The following is a 9,605-nucleotide window of genomic DNA, read 5'->3' as shown; positions in this document are numbered from 1 at the left end:
AGGAGAAGCCAGGTTAGAAACAAGTGGATTTGGGTGGTTGAGAAGTTTATTATGGAAGGAACGGTATCTGGTTCTGGCCAAATCGGCAACATATGGAACATGGAGGTCCTGATGGATGACTTGATTTGTGACAAAGTAAGGAGCATTAAGGATTTTACGAAGGATTTTGGACTGTAATGATTGGATTCTGGAGGAAGTAATGCATTTTTAAACGTACAATTGGTGTATATACAAATTAATTAAATATCATTTTGTAATATGTTTTATTTTATCTATTTTTTTAGTATTATATTCCATTTTCTTATTTAAATGATGTAATTAGTGTCAATTCACTGTTCAATGAATTAGTTGTGTATTTAAAACTAGTATATTAAGGATTCTGGCCAGATTTGGACTCATTTTTGTCAGAATTTTGTATAGTATTAAAAAAAAAAAATTTAACAATTATAGTTTTATAAAATACAAAAAGTTACAGTACCGTAGGACACTGGCAGTACTTGTACACGAGCTCTAGGGGTCATTGCTGAATGAAGACTATATTTTTTGATAATGTTTTCCAGTTATGCCCGCATCTGAGATATAACTTCATTTATATCACAGATGCAGTTATAAATCAACGTAATTAAAATAAATAGTTTAGTAAAAAAGTAATTATAATAAATAGTTGTTCTATTTGAACTAATATTTTAAAAATGACAAAAGGTTACAGTACCGTACACTGCCAGTACTTTTATCTACACGTACTCTAGGGATCATTACTGAATGAAGACTATAATATTTTTTGATAATGTTTTCCAGTTATGTCCTGTCTGTACTCAAATTTTTGTTCGAGCATTGCAGCTACAATCGTTAATGCGATTTTTAGTAATTGTGCAGGTAAATAGTCTCATAACAATTTTATCAGATTATACATTACATTTCAGCCTAACGTTAAAAAAAAGTTAGGGGTTTATCAATTTTATGTAATTCCATTATAAAACTACTTTTATTGCGATTGTAACGCGCATGTTTCACACATCAAACATCAGTTCTACATAGTTATTATTCTCAAATGATAAATCATATTTATTAAAAAATAATTTAATTTATTCTGAAATCTTGAAATATTAATAGTTAAGTACCTATCCAGTAAGAAAAATGAGGGAGCTAGAATGGACCTTCGTACTGGATAGACGTGTTTAATTAAATAGCATCATAAAATGAAATATATACTGCAATAAAACATTATACTCACAAGACCTAATAAATATTTACAACATATTTTCATTTATGGAAGCACTGTTTTTAGAACAACGGTTATACAAGGAGGTGATTTTTTCAAGATCGCGCTTAACCACTAGATTTTTCTCAGAGAACCTAAGAGGGCTCCAGAACCCACAGGATTGACTGATGGCTATGGTATAATAGATAAATAATTATATTCCCCATCCGGATGCGAACCCGATTCTTTAGAGTTGGCAGAATAGTACTTCACCACAGTTCCCACGCACTTCCTCATATTAATAATAGCTATAAAATATATGAAATCAACAATAAATAAATATATTACTACTACTATATTTCAAATTTATTTTTCATAATTCTACCTTTTGACTTTGTACAGATAAAAAGTATTAACTTTAACCCTGAAGAAGCCCTGCAACGTGGGGCGAAACGTTGGCTCATTAAAATAATGTAGTTCTACTATTTGAGTTTTTTTGACCGCACCCGGACCATATTCCTTTCATATTAACTTTAACATTTTAAGTAGACTTATTAACAAATAGAATGCTGGTATTTGATTTTCCATTGCCATCTTTGAATTTCTGTCTAAATCCAACCAAAAACCATCATTTATACCTACCTTTAATTACCTAGGTAGGCGATTACCTCAAATCCTTTTGAGTTAGTTTAAATAGAACAACTATTTATCATAATTGCTTGTTTAGTAAACTATTTATTATAATTACGTTCGTTTATAACAGCATCTGAGATATAATTGAAGTTAAGAGGCAAGACAAAAGGTGAAGTTCAATTCCAATGGCACTGCCTCGAACCGCTGCCATTACCCAGACCATGATCTGAGTAATCGCCCCGACATTGGCCCTCGGAGGGTCGAAGCGGTCGTGCTGGTCCAAGCCGTCTTAGCGCCTTACAAGTTCATGGTCTTTTTATCCTCTTTCTTTATATTTTATCCTCTTTCTTTATACATTTAAAAAAATAAATTAAACAGCATCATCAATTCTTCAACAGCCTTTTTTTTCATTTTACACTGTAAAAGAAATATAAATATACATACTTCGATTATAAAAATAATCACGGCAAATGTATGGTTTATTCATACATGTTGACGAAACAGTAAACGGTTGGAATGGAAATGGAGAAATTTCAACAAAAGTGGTAATTAAAAATGTACTGAAAAATAGTTAGAAGCCGTAATTTTCATAAAGCAATGGCTACTTAAAAATCACCACTTCTTATATAGTATATAGTGGATCACTTAAAATCTACTTCTTGCAACGTACACATCTGAAAATTAGATTTAGAATAATTTTTAATAAAGTTTCTGTATTTGTACAAACATTCTAAAATTAATCCTAAAAAATAAAACATCATACTTATTAAATTACTAAATCAGTCGTTCGATTAAACATTAGCTATTCCTCATCCCCATGGAGCTTGACTTGAAGAATGTTATAAAAGAAATAAAAAAAAAAAAACGAAAACATGGGAATCATCCTAAGAATAATCCTAGGAAACCATCCTTGAAATGCTCAAATAAAAACTATTCCAACGAGAAAACCTTATTTCACACACTAAATATTATTTTTTTAAATTTATGGGGACATTGGAAATAAGTGCTGCAAAATTTATACCTTTTTTTATCTGGAAATGAGCAGATTTTTTTTATTTTCCTGTTATGTCATTATTTTCATTCTGATATGTAATTTTCCAATTTTTTTTTAATTCAATAAGGTATAAAATATATCTATTGCATTGTATATACCAGAATTAAGAGGTTTACGTATAAGTTATATTTTCACAATGATACTAAATTCATATTTTAGATTGTTATAATATTCTGATAAAAAAATGTGTACTTAATGTAAGAGCAACATTTTTGCTAGTATATTGGTGTCTGTTCAGGAACAGATAAATAATAAATAAATAAATTTTTTCTTTTTTTGTAATTTTGGATATTGCTTCCTCACAACCGTAGGTAGGAAAGTTTTGTATTCATGCGAAAAAAAAAATATACATCCACAGAGTCATATAAATATATATAAATATCCACTCCCTTTTGACGAATTAGACATCAAGAATTTGATTCCTTGTCTATCTGTAGTCAAAATTGTGTTCTGGCTTAATCGATCGAACCGTCAATCTGATTTCGATAAAATTTTTACAGATTGTAGTGTCCCATATTTATTTTATCTGATTCTGTTCGCTACTTTCGCTTACGCATGCGTAAACTTTTTTTCACCAATATTTTGAAGACGGCCAGCCCGATTTTGTACAGATTTGGAGGGAAGTTATTAGTTAGTATGAAAAAGAGCCAGTTTTAATTGTTTTCCAAATTCCATCTTTACCATGCCGAAAAGTATTTTTCTTGACTTGCCGATTATAAACACAGCTCCTCCCATATATTTCATATCCTAAAGACAAATCATTAATTTTAAAATAATTTCGAATAATTGAGGTATGATAAAACTCCGATATCAATAAAATCTGAATCTATGAATTCCTAACTACGGACTTAATCCTCTCATCCACGTCTCGATCAAATCCTTCGGACCTTTATGCTTTATTTTGACAATGAATTTTTTTTTTTTTTTTTTTTTTTTTTTTTAATGTTTGCAATAACAATGAAAAATTTTCCATATCAAAGGCAAAAAATATTAAAACTCATTCATTTAGAATATAATGTTCCACTAATATTTTTACAAATTTTAAAATCAATGCAATGATCGATATGAGTTTTTCAATTAATAGGGATGTGATGGATTGTTCTATGAAACCATTTTGTTATTGTTAGTATCAGGAAAGAATTTGTACGTTATCCCAATATACCAGAGGGAAAATCTTATCTTGAATTAACAATATTACGGTATAGGATTTAAGATGTTTTAGTCACCTAAGTACAATTCATGATATGGATCTATAGCCAGATTATTTAGGAAATAATAAATGAATCAAGAATTAATTAATGTAACACCTAGGGTTTCGACTGTTACTGCATAAAACAGATAGAGAAGCTAATGGCAAAAATGCAGAAGGGCTTAGATGAGAAGGAGCGTTAGAAATGGGTAGAGGTGAATGACCTGGCCGCTGTGATCCACTGAACCACATTGGCAACGCTCTCACGGCCGCACTAGCACACTTACCCTTCGCATCAGAACCGATGCCGATAGCTGTCCACTCCGGAGTCCAACTCTTGGAGGATTCCTCCAAGAACCATTGCAGATGCTTTTATAGCTGTAGTAATCGTGAGGATTGGAGCATGACAGTTACCAGTTATATTAAGTAAAATTATCATATCATCCATAATAAATTATGGATTATGGTCATATCATTCATGGTTTATGGTTAAAAATGTTAAAAGAATATTTTTGTTACATGGTAAAAATTACTCTTTTTTTGACCAACTTAACACAAAAAATTGGTGAGGTCAGTATCCACGTTTCACTACCAAGTTTTTCCATCGATCCGATGAAGTACTAAACATCTTACAGAGGATCTTTTCCAGCCCCTGTTAGTACAAGAGCCGGGAAGAAAGAAAGGCCGTTATCTCACCCCAATTTTTGGTTACTTTAATGAAAATTATGTATAATTACTAGTCAAAATTGATGAGTCTGCCAAGTATAGGTAGGGGGAATAAAAAATGGTGGCTGAGCCAAAACCTTAAAAAAACATTAATTTTTCATTCGGAGCTCTATATCTTAAAAACTACCAACAACACTAGAAAATCTAAAAGAACATTATTTAAAGAAGAGTAAATTTTCTGAAATATTATCCCTAAAACAGCTATTTACGTCCAATAGTTCTCGAGATATAGCTTTTTAAAAGCAAACTTTCTTATAAATCTTCTGAAAGATTAGTATTAGCTAATTTATTTTGAGAAATCAATATCTCAGGAACTATAAGACGTACAGATGTCTATTAGTACTCAAATTAAAGCTAGTTTAATGGACTATAAATAAGTTTATGACCTTTACCATCGTAGGAATAGTAGTTTTCATGATATTTGCTACGATAAATTGATTTATAGTTGTTCGGACAATAAGTTTGATTTATGAAAAAACTTCATTTCAGAAACCATTTGATGTATTTGATAAATTTCAATTTATTTAATCAATTAATTTCAATTCAAATTTTTCAAAATAAATTCACTAACTACTGATCATTCAGTACGTCCGATACAACGTTTTTATGAAAAGTTGCTTTTTAAAAAGCTATATCTCGAAAAAAATTTAACGTAAATAACTCTATTAGGGCTCATTTTTTTAGAAAATTTGCTCTTCTTTAAATGACGTTCTCTTAGGTTTTCTTGTATTGTTCTTACTTTTTGAGATTTAGAGCTCCGAATGAAAAATTAGTTTTTTTGCGCTTTGAAACAGCCGCCATTTTTTATTCCCCCTACCTATACTTGGCGAACTCATGAATTTTGATTAGTAATTATACATAAGTAATCAAAAATTGGGGTGAGATAACTAACTGCCTTTTTTCTCCTCTTGGGCTCTTGTACTATGTGGTAAACACACTAAATTTAATTGTTTAATTAATTAATCAATAGCTTAGTTGGCTATTCAAATAATTAAACAAAGGGTTAAAAAAGCTTTACACATATAATCAAATTCTTACATAAACTCGACTTTAATATTTCTCATTTAATATGCTTATTCATTATGAGGAACTATTCAGACAATTAAAGATATTCGTTATGCTATTATCAATTTTTATTCGTAGAAATAACCTGTTGACTACATATCAATAAAAGAGTCTCGTTATTTAAAAGTGAAAGAGACAAAAAAAATATATAAGTGGGTAATTAGGCGATCTAAATTAGTAAGTCTTGAAATAAACACCCTATCACGTTTCTTAATTCTACTTTTATAAGACAAATATACATTCCTAAGATGACACCTCATATTCTCGCGAATCAAAGGTGCTCTAAGGACAATCAACGAGCATAGCGAAGAAAGAAGAACGCATCCATCTGGTTAATGTAAATTACTTGGGATGCAGGTGGTTGTAAAAGAGCAGCTCTGGCGGGGAACCCGAAGAGTAGATGCAGAGGTAGCGAGCGCACTGGCAGAAACAGGAAAGGTAATTGAATCGGTTATTTCAGAGATGAAACTTGCGCCATTTTTGTCCAAAAAAATATTAATTTTGGGAGATACGAAAGTGCAAATTAAGGGTCGTCGCTTCCCGGGGATCTTAATGGGGCGGGTCCGGCGGGGAAGGAAGTCATGTCATGCTGTTTTTCAATTTCAGGGGCTTTTTAAATATTCCTCGATTTAACTATCTTAAAGTCATATTAATATAATTCACACATACATATATATACATAATTGATTTTAAAAGGGTTGATTTCTTTTAGTTAAGAAAAAAGTGTTAGTTTTGAAAACTCATCAGGAACTTATAAAATGTACATATATATCTATCAGTAATCAAATTAAAGCTCATTAAATACATTATGATGTAGTTCTTAATGATCATCTTCGTAGGAATAGGAGTTGTTTAATTAATTTCAACATTTAATTCGAATGCTGAGAAGAAGATAGAAATTTTATTAGGTTTTAGTAACCTCCTGAAAACTATAAAACCATTTCAGTCCCTATTTTAAAATAATCCGTAAAAAAATCCCATAATATATCTCAGAAATTATTTTCTATATTCATCTCTCCAATACTCTTCCAACTTTGAAGTACTGCCTTTTTAATCATTTCCATCCACTCTATTTCCAAAGAAATGAAGAAAGATGTTTACCATCTACTGTCTTATCATGGGAATATATAGTGCTTTTTGTGTCATTGTCATGAATATTGTAACATTTTTCGGGTATTTCAATATATCTATGTAAATGTGGAAGGTCATATGAATACATTTATCAAACAGTAGGCGCTTTAGTGTATGCATACTTTGGTAAAATAAATCTTTCTACTGTTCTCTAGCTTAAAGCTATCATATTACCAACCATTTCCAGCCAGAGTGGGAATGTTGATCTACTCTAATGGTTCGTCAAGAAATAAAAGTCATCCCACTCAGGTCGGATTCAAACCTAAACCTTTTCTGAGACAAGAATATTTTGTTTGAAGTTCAATTCGCTCGGGATTCAACCCTTTCGTCTTAATTATAAAAAAAAAAAACGATAAAAAACGATCTGTATAAATCATGATCCTATAAAATCTTTTTGGACAACACCTTCTTAGAGTGCTTGTAGCAATTTAATTATCAATTAGACATTAATAACAGTTTAATGGAAGTAGAAATTTCATAACAACAATGACCCAACCATATGAACTTGGTACCCTTACTTGGGTAAAAATGTGGCGGTCATGAGTGATTCTTATTAAATCACCTCCTTTCACGACCGTTGGTCTAGTAACAGCACATTACAAAGTACTGCTCTCCTGACACTTCATGTTTTGTAGAGGTACAGATTTTAATTTTTTTTAAATTTCAATGTTTTATAAAATTGACAGCAGTATGTTAATTGTTAATATTTAAGACTAATAAGGAGAACATAAAATGTGATATTAAAAGAAATATATAATCAGGGAATTGTTTTTAATTTATTTATTTGATGCAATTTACAACTGTGCAAATGATAAATACAATAGTTAATTCTGTGGAATGTTTTATTTACACTTGAAAATCTTGGAAGGAACCACCAACGTACTTCAAGCATTAATTTAAATTAGAAGGTCAACACATTTAAGGTAGAACAAATTAATTTAATCTGCTATCGGTAAACCACGTTGTAAAGCCCTTTTATCTATTTTAGATTGCAGTCCATTAAGTAATAAATACCATAAGAATGGGATTAAAGATTAATGTTAAAATTTTTTAACTTATTTGTGTCATCTGAAATCGATCTAAAGTATGAACGTTGTAATGGTGATGTTATAAACCAGCCACCATTACTATCAATAACGGGTCTCTATCAGCTGCTGTAATTTGTATAACAGTATGATCCAATAGGATGAGGGCTTGGGCGCCATTTGATGTAAACCTAGATCTGTGGTAGGCGGCTTTCCAAAAATCTACTCCTTTATCTACTAAAACTCATTTTAGTGACTAGAGGTTATCCAAAAAAAAAAATATCTAGAACATAAAAAGATGGTTTAGAAAATTTTCCGTTGGAGAATTAACCTTCAGTGAAGTTGTAAAGGCTTATATAAATAATGAGCATGAGTAGTTGATAATTTATATTTCATCACGGTATACCTCTTTTTTCCAGAGTTTCCACACACCCATATGCATTTTTATTGAACCATTAAGAATAAAATGATTCCATTACGATATGTAAATACATAATAACTAAATAAGAAATGGTATTGTGAACTTTTGTTTGGCCCTGTAAAGAATTGCGACCAGTTTAGGCTGGGAGACAATGTAAAGCTGTTCCAAATTTACTGGAAACCGGATTTCATAGAAAGACTCTCAAGGCAGCTGTGGGCTGAACGTGTCGCAAGAATAGATGGTAACTTACGAAATTATTGTTTAGGAAAGGAAGTTACGACTAAGATGGGCATACGAGGTTTTAGCCGAAGAACAGACATTTCTAGGTACAAGAGCTTGATGGACCCTAGCGCAAGACAGTGAGAAATGGAGGCGGTGTCTTCAATAAGCGATGATCCGTACCTGGTAGTAGTTTCTATGATAATGATGATGCATTTAAACTTTTTGGAAATACCCACATATATTAACTCCTTATTATTTTGTTATGTATCTTAAAACTGATTCTTATTTGAACGAAATTTATACTTCATATTATCACTATCTTGTTACATATTATCAGTATCATATTATCACTATATTACATGTAGACCCGTCTTTTGTAATGGACTGGTGGTTTAGACCGTTTTTCTAGTAAGTGCAGTAATAGTCGGAATCGACGTGTAGTTTCCTGTCTTTTTAACAGTCGGGGTAAGAGCAACATTATTAATGTATATTGTCTTGGTGGAATTTTCCAAAACTTCATGAGGTTTTTTTTTATTTTTGTATCTATATAGAAATTTACAACTGTACATAATGATAAATCCAGTAAATTTGATGTAAGTTTATAATGGGAGTGATACAGACGTGTACAGAACTCATTGGTAGCACTCTAATAACGTTTCACATTAGAAGGTCTCGTGGCCATCTTTTCAGGCGCCTCGGAGGATTGCCAGTAGTAGAAGTGGAAGCAAGGTTAGAAATTAGTGGGTTTAGGAAATTTATAATGGAAGGAATGGTATTAACATTAAGGTCTTTATGGATGATTTTATTTGTGACATAGTAAGGAGCATTGAGGATTTTATGAAGGATTTTGGATTGTAAAGACAGGATAGAGAGGAATTCGAAGACTTTGTGGAGCACCAAAGCTCAACTCTGTATATCCAGATTGGCCTTATTACAGT

This window comes from Halyomorpha halys, unplaced genomic scaffold (assembly GCF_000696795.3).
Source record: "Halyomorpha halys isolate HHAL.00 unplaced genomic scaffold, Hhal_1.1 Scaffold186.1, whole genome shotgun sequence".
In the NCBI taxonomy this organism is placed as follows: domain Eukaryota; kingdom Metazoa; phylum Arthropoda; class Insecta; order Hemiptera; family Pentatomidae; genus Halyomorpha; species Halyomorpha halys.
Note: the sequence above shows the minus strand (reverse complement) of the source record.